Genomic DNA, 15,308 nt, shown 5'->3' with positions numbered 1-15,308 from the left:
CCTCCCAGGTTCACGCAATTCTCCTGTCTCAGCCTCCCAAGTAGCTGTGATTACAGGCACACACTACCAAACCTGGATAATTTTTTGTACTTTTAGTAGAGACGGGGTTTCACTATGTTGCCCACACTGGTCTGGAACTACTGACCTCGTGATCCACCCGCTTCCAGCTCCCAAAGTGCTGGGATTACAGGCATGAACCGCCACGCCCGGCCAGAAAACCCTGTTGTTACTGGGAAAGTAATATTGTAACGATATCTGTTCTCTCGAAATTACAATACAAATTTAATACAGTTCCAACTAGCACCCCAGTAGTAGTTTATAGAATTTGGCTTGCTGTTTCTGAAGTCCATGTAGAACTGAAAGTGAGCAAGAAGAACCAAGACGGTTTTGAAAAAGTGAAATTATTGTGAGAACCTTGCTTTACCCAGTGTCAAAATGTGTTGTCGAAATTAAATAGACAAATAGATCAAAAGAAGAGAATAGATAATCCACACACAGACCTATGGAATATATGGAATTGATTTTTCTTTTCTTTTTTTTTTTTTGAGACGGAGTCTCGCTCTGTCGCCCAGGCTGGAGTGCAGTGGTGCAGTCCCTGCTCACTGCACCTCCGCCTTCCTGGGTCCACGCCATTCTCCTGCCTCAGCCTCCTGAGTAGCTGGGAGTACAGGTGCCCGCCACCATGCCTGGCTAATTTTTTGTATTGTTAGTAGAGACGGGGTTTCACTGTGTTAGCCAGGATGGTCTAGATCTCTTGACCTCGTGATCCACCCGCCTTGGCCTCCCAAAGTGCTGGGATTACAGGCGTGAGCCACTGTGTCCGGCCCATCTCAGGATTCTTAATGTAATCATGCCCACAAAGTCCCCTTAGCCATGTAAGGTGACGTGGTCACAGGTTCTGGGGATTAGGATGTGGCCATCTTGGGTGGATCCTTATTCCATCTTCCACACTATATTAGGAAACAGAAAATAACATAAGTTATGATTTCAAGCTATCATATCAGCAGGGTTTAAGGTGAGGGTATGGGGAACTGGGCATTTTAATAAACGGTGAAGTGTAGATTACCACATCCGCTTTGGAGGACAGTCAGCTGTCTTTCTTAAAATCAGTAACAGGTACACCCATGAACCCAGTAATTCTATGTCTTGGGATTTGCCTTCCAGACACACTGAGCTCAGGGCACAGAGAAGTCAGTATGAGGATATTTATGGCAATGCTGTTTGTGGGAGAAAAAGAAACATTATAACTAAGTGTTTACTGTTTTGGAAATGACCAGAAAACCAACCCATACCTATGGAATATTAGTGCTAGGGAATATTACACAGCAATGGAAAAAAAAAACACGAGGTGGTTCAAACCTCAAAGATCTCCACGTTATAGCTCAACGAAAAGTCATTTGCAAGATAGCACATAGATAGTTTGGCGATTTAGGCCAAACAGCATGTTCAAAACACCATGTTCCTACAGGCAGAGGAAGACCTGAGAGTGTAAATGACACAGTACTAACTGCTTACATCTGGGGAGGTTCAAGTTATGTCCAGGGGACTTCAGCTTTATGTACAAGTGTGACTCAGAGAGGAGTGTATTCACGTAATACTTGCAGAGTATAAAAGAAAGTTCGAAATGTAAGGGTATGATGAAGCACAATAAAGGGCATAATGAAACAGAAGGTCAGATACTCTGTAGTAATTTCCAGAAGTCCACATTCTTTAGGAAGTCATACTTGATTCTAGGGCTACGGATTACACATGAACAGGGCCATGTGGCCTGGGGTGGGAGTCAGGCTCGGAGCCCAGGGTTCTTTCTAGCCGGCTTCCTTGGAAGTGTTAGTTTTTTGGGTTTTTTTTGTTTTTGTTTTTTCCCAGTGAAAAATAACTTTTATTGAGACCCCATGAGCTGCAAAATCTGTTCCTGGCATTAAGCTCCTTCTTCCTTTGCCATTCGGTCTTCCTTGGGTGGTCCCATGAATGCTTTCTTCTCCTCCATGGTCTGGAAGCAGCCATGGCCAAACTTGGAGGTGGTGTCAGTGAACTTAAGGTCCATCTTCTCCAGAGCCCGCCGCTTCGTCTCCACCAGCAAGGACTTGCGGAGGGCGAGCACCTGCTTCTTGGTTCCCACCACACAGCCTTTCAGCAGGACAAAGTCATTGGTCACTTCACCGTAGTGGACAAAGCCACCCAGAGGGTTCAGGCTCTCGTCAGACAGGTCATAGTCGGTGGAGGCATTGTTCTTGATCAGCTTGCCGTCCGTGATAAGGTAGCCCTGGCTAATCTTACAGATCTTCTTGTTGACCTCAGTGCAGTGATGGTCGCCTTTCTGCCCAGCGTGTGCCACAGAGAAGGCCACACGAGCAGGATGCCATGCCCGAATCCAGGCCACCTTGCGCAGGCCTCCGTGGGTCTTGTGGGGCAGCTTTTTGGTGTGCCAACGACTGGTGACCCCTTTGTAGCCTTTGCCCTTGGTCACCCCGATGACATCTATCATCTCATCCTGCCCAAACACTTGGTTCACAGGTACCTGCTGCTCAAGCCTCTTCACGGGCCCCATCCGGCTTCTCGGCCACAGTGCCTCCGTTCATTTGGGTGTCCATCAGGTGGGCCTTCTTCTGGCACAGAGGAAGCAGGTGCATATGGTGTGGGCAATGATGCAGATGACGTGGCAGTACTTCTTCATGCTGCTAAAGTCCTTCTCCAGCTGCTTCTTGCCATCCTCATCCTGCCATTTCTTGCAGTACTTGGTAAAGGCCTTTGTCTTAGATTTATGCCAGTTCTTATAGAAACGCCTCTTGCATTCATCACTAATGTGCTCAGTGAATACATCAGTATCTGAAGACTGACGAAGACGTCAGTGAAGGTCTGGAGGCCTTGAGGGGTTTCCATGTAGCCCACAATGCCCACAACCACCATGGGTGGCATCTCCACAATGGTCACAGCCTCCACCACCTCCTTCTTGTTCACCTTGAATCCTGACCTGTCGACTTCCCGCATGGTGTGGGTCATGCCAGCCTTGTATCCCAGGAAGGCTGTGAGGTGGACCGGATTGGACGGGTCATCCTTAGGGAAGCTCTTCACCTTCCCACAATGCGTGCTGCTATGCTTCCAAGGCAGGAAGCCGAGGGACCCATGTCTGGGAGGGGTGAACTTTCTGTGAGACATCACGCTGTCAAATCCCGCTGGTAAACATCGGTCGGCCTTCGGTTTCCGCTAGATAAAGCCAAATCTGGAAGTGTTAGTTTTAACAGGAAAGTTGAAGAGAAGAGGGGAGCTTCGAAGCACATCTTCGAAAGTGAAGAGATTGCATTTTCGGCAGTCAAGATGTTTTCCATGTGGCAGTTTATTTCTACCTCCAGGGCCCCTTTATTTGAGCTCTTGTTCTCTTTCCTCACCCCTGGATTGATTCTCCTTGTTGAAATCAAGAAAAGCCTGGAAATCTCATCTGACTATCGTTGGGAGGTAAAGAAGAGTTGGTGGGAACATTTCCTGTGATTCTCCTAAAATTATAGAACCACACAAGAAAGGGTTTGGTCCCATAGTAAGGCTGAGCAAAGTGATCCCAAGCAAGCAAAGCCCTAGAGTCACTTCTGAAATGTGGGCACCTGCTAGACGTGCCTGCTCGACATCTGTTCGGATGGGCTGATGGAGGGTGGTCACTGTGGAACTGCACTTAGCACTGGGGAATGTTTCCCTGGAGACTCACTGCAATCCATTGTTACGAGTCCTGATGCTCCTAGACAATAATGATACTTTTTAAGAATTGCAATTGCTTTAAAAATCTCCAAACACTAAAGGAGAGTGTGTATCTCCCGTTTGTGTGCTACCTGGATAATAGTATAAACATGTCCCCGGCTCTCAGCCAGCGTGAGTCTAGCACAATATTTCAACTACAGCCTTAGGTCCAACTGTTTTTTTTTTTTTTTTTTCCTGAGATAGAGTCTTACTCTGTCACCCAGGCTGGAGTGCAGTGGAGCGATCTCAGCTCACTGCAACCTCTGCCTCCCAGGTTCAAGCGATTCTTCTGTCTCAGTCCCCCGAGTAGCTGGGATTACAGGCACGCGCCACCACACCTGGCTAATTTTCTATTTTTAGTAGGGTTTCACCATGTTGGCTGGACTGGTCTCGAACTTCCGACCTCAGGTGATCCTCAGCCTCCCAAAGTTCTGGGATTACAGGCATGAGCCACCTCGCCTGGCCCCAAATGTTATTTTTAAAAAATTAAGCGTTAGCCAGATTGATTAAAACACAGATGACACTGAGCAGAACCCCCATATATCCACGTCCATCATCTGATGCCCTGCCTCCAGATGGGTGGACAGACAGAGGTCCAGTCCTTTTCTGAAAAGCCAGCAAAATTTACATACAGCTCCGCCCCCCTGGTTTAATTTAATTTCTATGCTTCACTCTTAATCCTGACCTTCAAGGTAGGGAATTCGCAGGAAAAGAGTTTTTTGTCAGCTTATTGAATGCCATTCTTTCTTGATTAGGACTGGCATGCATACGTTATCAGAAGCAGAAATCAAGAAATAGCCTCAAACCAACACATTTCCTTGTTATGTTTCGGTAAAAATCACATCCATTTCTCTGGTGAGAGAAGACTGGAGTATCCTTGGTTTTGTGCCCCAGGTGATAAGGCTCTTCAAGTTTCTGCTTGCTCTGAAAGATTCCGCAATATAAATAACTTTCTTTAAAACAGGCTCATCTGTTTTACATTTTGAGGCAGTTTCTACACTGCGAGGCAGAGCTGCTAGCCAGGAGTTCTGCTGAAGCTGGCTCCTGCATCCTTCCCGTCCTGGAGAGTGACTCTGCGTGGGCGTTTCCTGCAAGATCAAAGCCTGACTCGAGCTTGGTCGAGTGGAACTTGAGTTCTGGGGAGTGTGATTCCTGGTGGCAGAGAAGATGTGAAGGATGTCTTCCTGCGACCAGCATCTCCTGGCCGGGAAGGGCCGGATCCACTGTGTGCTGGGGGGTGGGGGTCGTTCTCAGGCCTGCTCTCCACCCCCAGGCCTTGCAGGCTGCACACGGAAATGAGAAAAGCAGCTCTGGAGGAGAGCTGGGGTGCCCTTGGGTCCCGCCTGCCTAGGCTTACTTTGAAAGACTGGAGCTGTTGCTGTATGAGCTGGCCCCTGCAGGGCCTCCTCTGGCGCCCTCAAGTCTCTATGTGGGAAGTGGGGGGACTGCATTAGGGAGCCCTTTCTGGGGGAGTATATGTGTGGTTTGCAAATGTAGCTTGCTTCCCATGTTTTGGTGCATTGTACGAAGGAGCAAGGGGACGTTGAGGGACCTGGCAGTAGATCTTGTCTGCAAAGCACTATCTCTGGAAGTTGGGGAGATGGTAGCGAGGCCTAATGAGGGGTCCAGGAGGGAGGGAAAGTGGCCTTGCAGGGGAGTCAGGCATTCTGTCCAGTAGGACAGGCACTCCTGCTGTCTTTCTGGTTCCAAGCCTGTCTGTGCTGTCTGCGGACCTGCGCATACTGACGCCTTGAAGCTCTCATTTCCTTTCTCTGTTGAATCCTGCTTTAAGAAGGATGGGGCCACACCCACCTTGAGCCCACATTCCCTCCTTGCACTTATCCTCCACCTTCCACATTTCCCCCCCGCCCAATCCGTGCCACTTGTGTCTCTGAGCCTTTGCATGTGCTGTTCCCTCAGCTTGTGATGTCCGCAGCTCTGCCCCGTGTTGTCTCCACACGGTACCCTGTGGTTATCTGGGTACCAGAAGGGCACCTCTTCTTCAACATGTCTATAGCTGCGTTGACAGATAATTTCTGGAGGCACAGTTCTGTTCCTGAAGTCAGTGATACTTGAGCCCCATCTGCCCTAGAAGGCAAGGGAGTGGTACCTGAAAAGTCGGACTCCAGCCCAGTGGCTTTCCAAGGGTCTTCTCCAGAGCTCTGGAGGTCAAAGGAGGTTCAGGGACCACTGCAGAGGGTGCCTATCGGGGGGAATGCTGAGGGGACAGGCAAGACTCAAAACTTGAAATCCAAAACCCCTGGCCTGCTTGAATGGAGCAGTTCCATTGCGTTGTGGTTACTGAGGTTTCTCCTGAGATTTCCTTGAGAACCTTCAATTCTCTGCAGAAAGTCTGTCTCGGTAGCTCCAGATGCCCTAACAAAGCACCGAGACTGGGCGGCTTAAACAGCAGACATTGATTTCCTACAGTGTGGAGGCTGGAGGTCCATAGTGAAGGTGTTAACAGGTTTGGTTTCTGGTGAGGGCTCTCTTCTTGGCTTGTAGATGGCCGCCTTCTCACTGCATCCTCATGGGGTGGAGAGAGTGAGTGCCAGTGTCTCTTCCTCCTCTTGTAGGATGCCAGCTGTGTTGAATTGGAAGCGCCCTTTTGACCCTTTTAACCTTGACTGCCTCCCCACAGGCCCCGACTACAAACACCGTCATACTGAGGTTCAGGCTTCAATGTATTTTGTGGGGACACACTTCAGTCCATGGCAAAGCCTGTAATCCACGCTACAGTATTCCAAGCTTTAAGATGAAGAGACTGAGGCTTAACTTCTCAAGGTCGTCCAGATAGAGAATAGCAGGCCTTGCCTGGGCTCCATTGTTGTAGAAGCCCAGCCGGGAGGCATCCTGGGGTTGGTGTCACCCAGCGGCTCCCTGCGTGAGTGTTAGTCACCTCTGGCTGCAACTGCCATGGTATTGCTTCTTCTGCCAGGTGCTTCTCAGTGGGGACTGTAGTGGTGGTTGCATCTGTGTTGACATTTGTCAGAGCTCTTCATAAGGTACACCTATTTTTTTTTTTTTTTTGAGGTGGATTCTTGCTCTCTTGCCCAGGCTGGTGTGCAGTGGCATTATCTCAGCTCATTGCAACCTCCACCTCCCAGGTTCAAGTGATTCTCATGCCTCAGCCTTCAGAGTAGCTGGGATTACAGGCGCCCGCCACCACACCTGGCTAATTTTTGTATTTTTAGTAGAGATGGGGTTTCGCCATGTTGGCCAGGCTCTTCTTGAACTCCTGACCTCAGGGGATCCGCCGCCTCAGCCTCCCACAGTGCTGGGATTACAGATGTGAGCCACCGCCCCCAGCCTGGGTGTGTGTTATTACATGTAGATTATACCCCAGCAAAGCTGATAAAAAGCATGCTTTGGTGTGAGCAAGCTTTGGGTGTGCGTGAGGGTGGGGGTTGGCTTCTGAAAGGTGCTGACTGGGAACTCCCCTAGTGCATATGCTTGACCTGTGGTGAGTTTTGGGTAAGAATTAGATGGGATGGTGCCCTGGGATGGATGTCTCTATGAACATCTTCTTGCCCGGGATCCACACAGTGAGATCACCTGAAAGTCTTGGATTTGGGGGCAGGCATGGCCTGTGGCTCTGGCTGGTTGCAGCATTCCTAGAAGAGACTCACCAGGTGGTCAGGGCCTGACTTCCCCAGGACAGGCTCTCACCCTGGACCGCCCAGGCCCGACACTGGGAGTGAGGGTGCTGGGTGATGGGGAGGGGCGCGTGCAGAGGTTCTCACTGTGCTCTGGTGTCGCTGGACAGAGGGCCCTTTTCTGAGAAAGTTTCCTCATTCCACCTTGGGCATAGGGTGGGGAGGGCAGAAAATACAAAACTGCCCCTCCGCTTGCAGGCCCCTGTAACTGTCTATGCTGGATTGGATTCGTAATTTTGAACTGTGTCATGAATGCATTTTGCTTTTTCTGGCAATCTTTTGCACACCATGAAATGGTTACTTTACATTAGGATGCATGTGTAGAAAATGCAGGAATGACATCTCCCCTTCCCGCTCCCGCTTCCCCCCCACCGCCCCGCCTTCTCTGTCCCACGGGAGCATGCAAGGACCTGGGGCGAGGCTTGCTATTCTGTATACGGAGGCGGAGTATAGAAAATCATTGCTAACCACGGCCGTTTTGCCCCGTGAACTCATTCAGCTTCTGGTTTTCTTTTCAACTGTCCCAACGGTGTAGGTTCTGGTAGCCACGAACCTATTACACCTAATAGGACAACATCTCGCCAGCGTGGGGGGCTGGACATGGGGCCAGTCCGGGGCTGCAGTTCTTTAGGGCGACTTTGAGCAAGTTCAGCCCCAGCTGCCGCCTCCTAAAACTAAGAATGTTGCACAGTGGATTTTAGATTCGCTGTGGACTGAATTGTGTCCTTCCCAAAATTCATATGTTCTCTTCAGACACAGAGAGAGCCTGATACTTGGAGGACGGCCGGAAGAAGTAAAACCGCAGCCTGCATGACAGCGAGTGGCACGAAGGAGGCGGTGTCTTTGGGGCTGGCAGCTCCCTAGGCGAGGAACAAGCGCTGGTCTGTGGAAGGTGCGGGAGCGTGGAGGCCGAGAGCCCATCTCATGCAGCAGCCCAGAGGAGGCCCCCAGGAACCTGCAAACAGTGTTTCTTTGTGCTCTGGGCTCCCAGGACAGACGACCTGAAACTGGTAGCTAGAAGTCTAGCCACCAGGCAGCAGTTTAAATCAAAATAATCACTTTAAGAAACGCTAGGGAACTTTGCTGGAGAACCATTTCCTCCACCCTGAAACAGGAAAACACGTTCTGATTTATGCTGCTGGCTCAGGGCAGCCTGCTGAAACGTGTGCAGCTCCGCGTTTGATGGCCCCCTCCCTTCCTCCGCCCCGCTGCAGGGATGAAAAAGCATTTGGAAGGAGAGTGTGTGGATGGCCGTTAGTGCCAGAGTGGCTGTTGAAAGGCCCTGCTCTGTAGGAAAGTGGCCTTCAGAGGCCAGAAGGTGCAGACAGCAGGGCCAGCAGCCCAGGGCTGGGAGTGGCTGGAACCAGCGTGGGGGTTGGTTGTGTTTCAAATTGAGATTTTTAGAAAAACTCTGCGGAGCCCTTCTTACTAAACGAGGTCACTCATTCCTCAATGAGAAGCAGATATAGTCCAGCCAGGCGGGGCATGTGCAGAGCCTGGAGCCGGGGTGGTGCCACGGGGCTTGTCTCGCCTGGGGCTCCTCCTGCTGCCCCGGTGTTCCCTGTGATTTATCACCTGCAGACGTCGACATGCACGCGGAAGAACTGTAGTTGTGTGGCGTCTCTAGACATACAGTAATTTCTAAGTGTGAGCAGGCTAGTGGGATTGGGCGTCACGGCCCTTTAGAAGTCCATTTTCTCCTTAGAAAGAGAATGGAAGTCAGCAGTCCCTACTCCCCACCCATGCCTCTCATCTAGATCACCGCTTCTTAAAGGCACCGAGGGCTGTCAGGAAGGATGCGTATGTCAGAAATGAGAACGTTTCTTTAAAAAATAAGTCTAGGATACAACAGACTGTCTTGATGGGGCCATCTGAGCCTTTAACCTGGTCATGCACCTGACCTGCCCCGGGGTGGGCATGGAGGACCACCTGGCTCAGACCCCACTGACTTTAGGGCTCCTGCACAGTACCTGCTTGTGTTCTGAGGCTCTCATTCCAGGAGCCACGAGAGGTTGAGGACATCCGCTAGTTCCTGTATGTCTTCAGGGTCTTTGCAGCAGCCAGCCCAGCCCTTTGCAGGGCCGCGGGCCACCTTCTGTGTCTTCTGTATTTCCTGGGTAACTGTGGCTGCTCCGTCCAGCTCCGACACGCTCTCTCCCTCCTGCACATGTAAATACATGCTGTGTGGGTTTTCTTTTCTCTGATTTTTGCTTCTAGTTGTTCTCTTTTAAATTCATATCCATTTAGCAAATATTTTGTAAGTGTAAAGAGAAGAAACCCCCGAATGCCCCGTCTGAAGGGCTCGCGTGCAAGGGCGTTCAGGCAGCTCTCGAGTGGGAGCATCTTGTGTTTTCACCTCTGGTCAAGAGAGGGGGAAGACACCTCTCGAGGGGATGCCCCCCTCACCATTGCTGTAGGAGAGCAAAGAGCTGCAGAGAATTAGGTGGCACCTGCGTGCCAGCTGGATACAGAGCAGCACATCAGTGACATGTGGCTGGAGGAGGCCTCTGGGCTCTTGGGGGAGGAGGAGGGGAGTGGCAGGAGCCCTGGCACCTCCTGCCCGCTGCCCTCTCTTGAGTCAGTGGAGTTCTCTCTGTCTCCTTGACACGATGGACCACTGAGGGCATTGGCTCCCTCTCCGCCCAGCTTTTAATTCCAGAGGTGGAATTAAGATACCGGAATATTCAAAGTACCTGTCTGGGCAAACCCAGCCCATTTCTCCTTGTTGCCTCAGAGGCAGAGAAGCTGTGGACAATTGGAAGTGGGCTGGCTGCGCTGTCCTTTAGGTCACAGTCTGTGGAGAGTGCCCATGCATGTGGCATCCTATTGGCCTCTGGCATGAGACACTGACGCCTAGGGTGAGGACACGGCACCCAAGGGCCAGCGTTTGGGTTCTGGTGCCTGTGCTATTGACTTGCATTCTTGGTGCCTCAGTTTCCTCAGCTGTTAATCGGGATAACGATGGGGTCATTGTGAGGATTAAAGGAGATAATACAGGCATGGCACCTGGCACACATGTGTTGGCTGTTCCTAATCTCGACAGCAGTAATAGTAATCAGGACAGTAGATCTTCGTGACACTTGGGGATCAGGAGTATGTTCGAGCAGTTAGGGGATGAGGAAAAGAAGAACTCCTTCCCTCACCTGCTGTCCATTTCTTGAGAATACTCGCTTTTGACCATCTCTCCTCTTTATGCTTTTTCTCTCCTTTCTTTCCTTACTTCTCTTTCTCTCTCCTTTATTTTGCACTTACTTTGCAGGCATGCGTCTGCACGGGGACAGTATGGATCCGAGTCCTGTTACCAGAAGCCTGGCCTGGTGAGGCTGGTGGGGCAGGTGGGGTTGGCAGGGTGGGTCCATCAGAGGTCCCCATCCTTCCCCGCCCTGACTGCATTGCTTGGCCTTGGGTAAGGCATTTTGTCTTTTCTTTGGAAAATGCAGACAGACGTGCCTCTCATGGTGGCTGCCAGGGCCATACATAGAATGTGGAGGAAATGCATAGGCTGCTGGCAGTTGAGGTGCCATTAATATAAGAAACGGTCCAAGAAGAGGAAACCCAGTGGGGATGGCAGAGAGGGCTGGTGCAAACCCCACCAGGCTGGCATCCGAGGGCACTGAAGATTGAAGGAGTTGCCTGCCAAAGTTTGCTCCTGGGAAAGCTCATGCAGACGTGTGGAGAGCAGAGGGGTGAGGGCAGGTGTTCCGGAGCCCGCTGGGCTGTGATGCTGAGCACCAGCTTTTGCATGGAAATACACATTTACAGACTTTTTCACAGACCACAGCCATTTGCAAACCACCTGATGGTTAGATTTAAAATATCACCTTAAAAAGAATCTTTTAAAATTATTACCTTGAAGAGCTTCAGGCCTTTGCCAGTCTGTATCAGAGACTACAGCTTTGCCTGTGACTTTAGGAGCAGTCACAAGGGCCTTCAGGCAGAAGCCACATTCCGAGACCTAGAGAGTTTGTGAATTGGTAGAAGAGCATTTAAAGTGTTGGTGTGGCAGCTTAGAAGAGGGACTGCTGTGGGTTTTAAAAGCTCCTGGTCAAACTCTAGAAAACGTTGAGTTTTCCATGGACTCGTGTATTTATTAATGTGTTAATCACTTCCATCACCCTGGGAGTGAACACCCACAAAGTTCCAGGCCATCCGTGCAGATCCCTCTGTATTCTGTGTTTTGTTTTGCTTTGTAAAACGAGGATAAAAGGAGCATCTGTGAGCTCAAGGGTTGTCAACTGATGGGCCAGCGACCGGGGAATGGGTGAGACTGGACCCACATGATGCCTGTTTCAGTCTATGATTTGGCTGTGGGCGCACAAGCTCTGCTGTATTACATATAAGGAGCTATTTCAGCTTGTCTTTGGTAGTTGGACACAGCCTTGCAAATCATGCCATTAATCCATACAGCCCACGGCCACACATCTATAATGGTCTCACACGTATAGGATACAATAAATGCATGCAACGAAATGGCTAGAGAATGAAGCAGAGCTGGAGCGTGGGGTGTGGATCTCAGGTCCTTGCATAGGAATGGGGCAGGGTGGGGGGTTCCCGGTATCTCATCTGGACACGCAGAGGAGCTTTGGGTGCTCCAGGCCTGCTTGGGAGACAGTTGAGAGAGTTACCCAGGCTGGCATTTGGTTCTGGCCATCACTGCCTCACCAGTCTTGGTTGCTGGTGTGTTTGCCTGTCTCTCCTCATTCCCTGTGCGCTGGGCAGATACTGACTGAGCGTATGGGCGATGCTGTTGTAGGGCCAGGAAGCACAGCCAGCCCGGGAGGAAGGCCCCCAGCTGGGGATCCAGCCTCGCTGCCCGCAGCCCCAGGCCTGAAGGAGGGGAGCTGGCATCCAAACTGGAAAGAAAACGTCAGACATCTCTCCTGGCTCAGTGATGAGAGTTTATTTTAATGAACAGAGGCCTCCTTGAAGCAATTGGGTATGGTGGGCCCTGGGGTCTGTCACTGGAAGACCCTGGATTTTCAGTGCGCTGCAGAACTACAGGTTTCCTCGTTCATAAGAAGAGAAAGTTAGAAAGAGAAAGAGGAACGGGTAACGTCATCCCGGGCCGTGGTGGCTTTTTAATGAGGTCACACGTGTGTTCCTGTGCAGCTGCCGGTCTTTGCTCTCCCAGGTCCCTCCCCTCTGATTCCTCTACTACCCGCTACCAATGCACCTTCCAGGACAGTGGGGCCTCAGGAGTGCCCTTTAAGCAGCCAGCTACTCTCTGCTCTGCCAGATGAAGCGGGCGTTTCCTGGGCAGGGTGGGGCTCTCCTTGAGAAATGCTGGCCAGCCCAGCGGATGGGGGCCAGTACAGTGCGGGGTGATACGGCGCCGTGGGCAACACAGGTGGGGATGTTTAATCACCAGAGCCTTTTTGTGAGCGATGGAAAGAACACATTGATGAAGAGAAAGGGGTGTACTTTCGGTGGGGTGTCCCCAAATCAAAGGTGGTTGAAAAGGGGAATTGTGTTATGCAGATCTCCATCTTCAGGAGTGTCGGCGGAGAAAACCGACTTCCGAGGCTCCCCCGGGGACACATCACCCAGTGGAGAGGCAGACACACATGTATGCACGCCACACTGACGTACCACACACCACACATACAGCACACACACCACACATAGCACACACATACCACACATACAGCACACACACCACACATAACACACACATACCACATATAACACACACACCACACATACAGCACACACGCACCACACATAACACACACACACCACACATACAGCACACACACACCACACATAACACACACACACCACACATACAGCACACACACACACCACATATAACACACACACACCACACATACAGCACACACACCACACATACACACCACACATACAGCACACACACACCACATATAACACACACACACCACACATAGAGCACACACACACCACACATACAGCACACACACACCACATATAACACACACACCACATATAGCACACACACCACATACAGCACACACACACCACACATACAGCACACACACCACACATAACACACACACACCACATAAAACACACACACACCACATATAACACACACACACCACATATAACACACACACACCACACATACAGGACACACACACAGCACATATAACACACACATACCACACATACAGCACACACAGCACACATAACATACACACCACACATACAGCACACACACACCACATATAATACACACACACCACATATAACACACATACAGCACACACACCCCCCACATATAACACACACACCACACATAGAGCACATACACACCACATATACACACAGCACACACACACCACATATAACACACACACACCACATATAACACACAGCACACACACACCACATATAACACACACACACCACATATACACACACACACAGCACACACACCCCACATATAACACACACACCACATATAACACACATACAGCACACACACACACACCGCATATAACACACACACACACCCCCCCTACACATACAGCGCACACACACACCACATACAGCACACACACACCACACATACGGCACACACACACACCACACATATGGCACACACACACCACACATACGGCACACACACCACACACACAGCACACACACACACACCACACACACAGCACACACACCACACACACAGCACACACACACACCACACACACTACACATACAGCACACACACATAACACACACAACACACATACAGCACATACACCACACATACAGCACACACACCACATACAGCACACACACCACACATACAACACACACCACATATAACACACACACACCACACATACAGCACACACACACACACCACACATACAACACACACATCACACATACAGCACACACACACACGTAACACACACACACCCCACACATAACACACATACACACACCACACATACAGCACACACACACCACACATACAGCGCACACACACACCATACATACAGCGCACACACACCACACATACCCACGCCGTATGCACAAACATGTATCCCCACACATATACTTCTCATACCACACACACAATGTACGCCACATACTTCCATAGACACACACACTCACAACAAACACAGACACACTCCCTCACATTCCTATACCACAGACACACCACACTCATATACCTCCCCACAGCATACATGCACCACACATACCCACAGCATATGCACACATATCCTCACACGTATACCCCCCACACCACACATATACACACAAACACCACAGACCCACACTCACAACACACACCACACACATACACACATACACCATATACGCACAGACACACCCCTCCCACATTCATACACCACACACACACCACACATATACACACAGGCACACATGCCTGTACTTACATACAGACACACACACACACACACACACACACACACACACCCATCTGACAGCACCACGAATCAGGCCAGGATATTGGAGGAGGTGTTTTGGTAAACACAAAATACACCCAGCCCCCTGCCGTCCCCCCTCCCGAACCCCTTCATCTTGTTAATTGGTGAATTCATTCCTAAGCTGCTGTCATCCCACGCTTGTGTTGCTGCGTGCCTGCGCATAGCCGGTGCGGAGGGCCTTGGGTGTTGTGTAGTGTGTGCTTTTTGTATCTTTATTTTAATGTCATTTTTGACTTGTTGCCCAGGATTCTGTTATTAGATTTGCCTCTCTCCCAAACTGAAATTTATCTCATTTTCCTTGGAGTCCACAGGGAACTTCTCTCTAGTTTCTGCTGAGGTAGACTTCTACTGTGTGCTGAAAAACGATTTTCTTGTTCTTTGTGCCCTTTTATTTCAAGCTCCAGAATGGAGCACTGCTTTTATGAATGCCAGGTTTCGCGAAAACTCATAACATCTGTCATGGTTAATGCTTAGACACACAATGCCT

General features: G+C 50.3%; 1 protein-coding gene and 1 pseudogene across 4 annotated transcripts in view; one reads left to right on the top strand and one right to left on the bottom strand.

The window, feature by feature from the left end:
• The window catches only part of ROR2 (receptor tyrosine kinase like orphan receptor 2), a 219,442-nt gene that overhangs the window by 98,337 nt on the left and 105,797 nt on the right, over window positions 1-15,308 (top strand). The window lies entirely within an intron of this gene.
• LOC102118264 (large ribosomal subunit protein uL3-like) lies at window positions 1,785-3,587 on the bottom strand (annotated as a pseudogene).

The sequence above is a fragment of the Macaca fascicularis genome, chromosome 15, assembly GCF_037993035.2.
Source record: "Macaca fascicularis isolate 582-1 chromosome 15, T2T-MFA8v1.1".
NCBI lineage: Eukaryota > Metazoa > Chordata > Mammalia > Primates > Cercopithecidae > Macaca > Macaca fascicularis.
The sequence above is the reverse complement of the archived record's forward strand: the minus strand, read 5'-3'. Positions and strand labels throughout refer to the sequence as shown.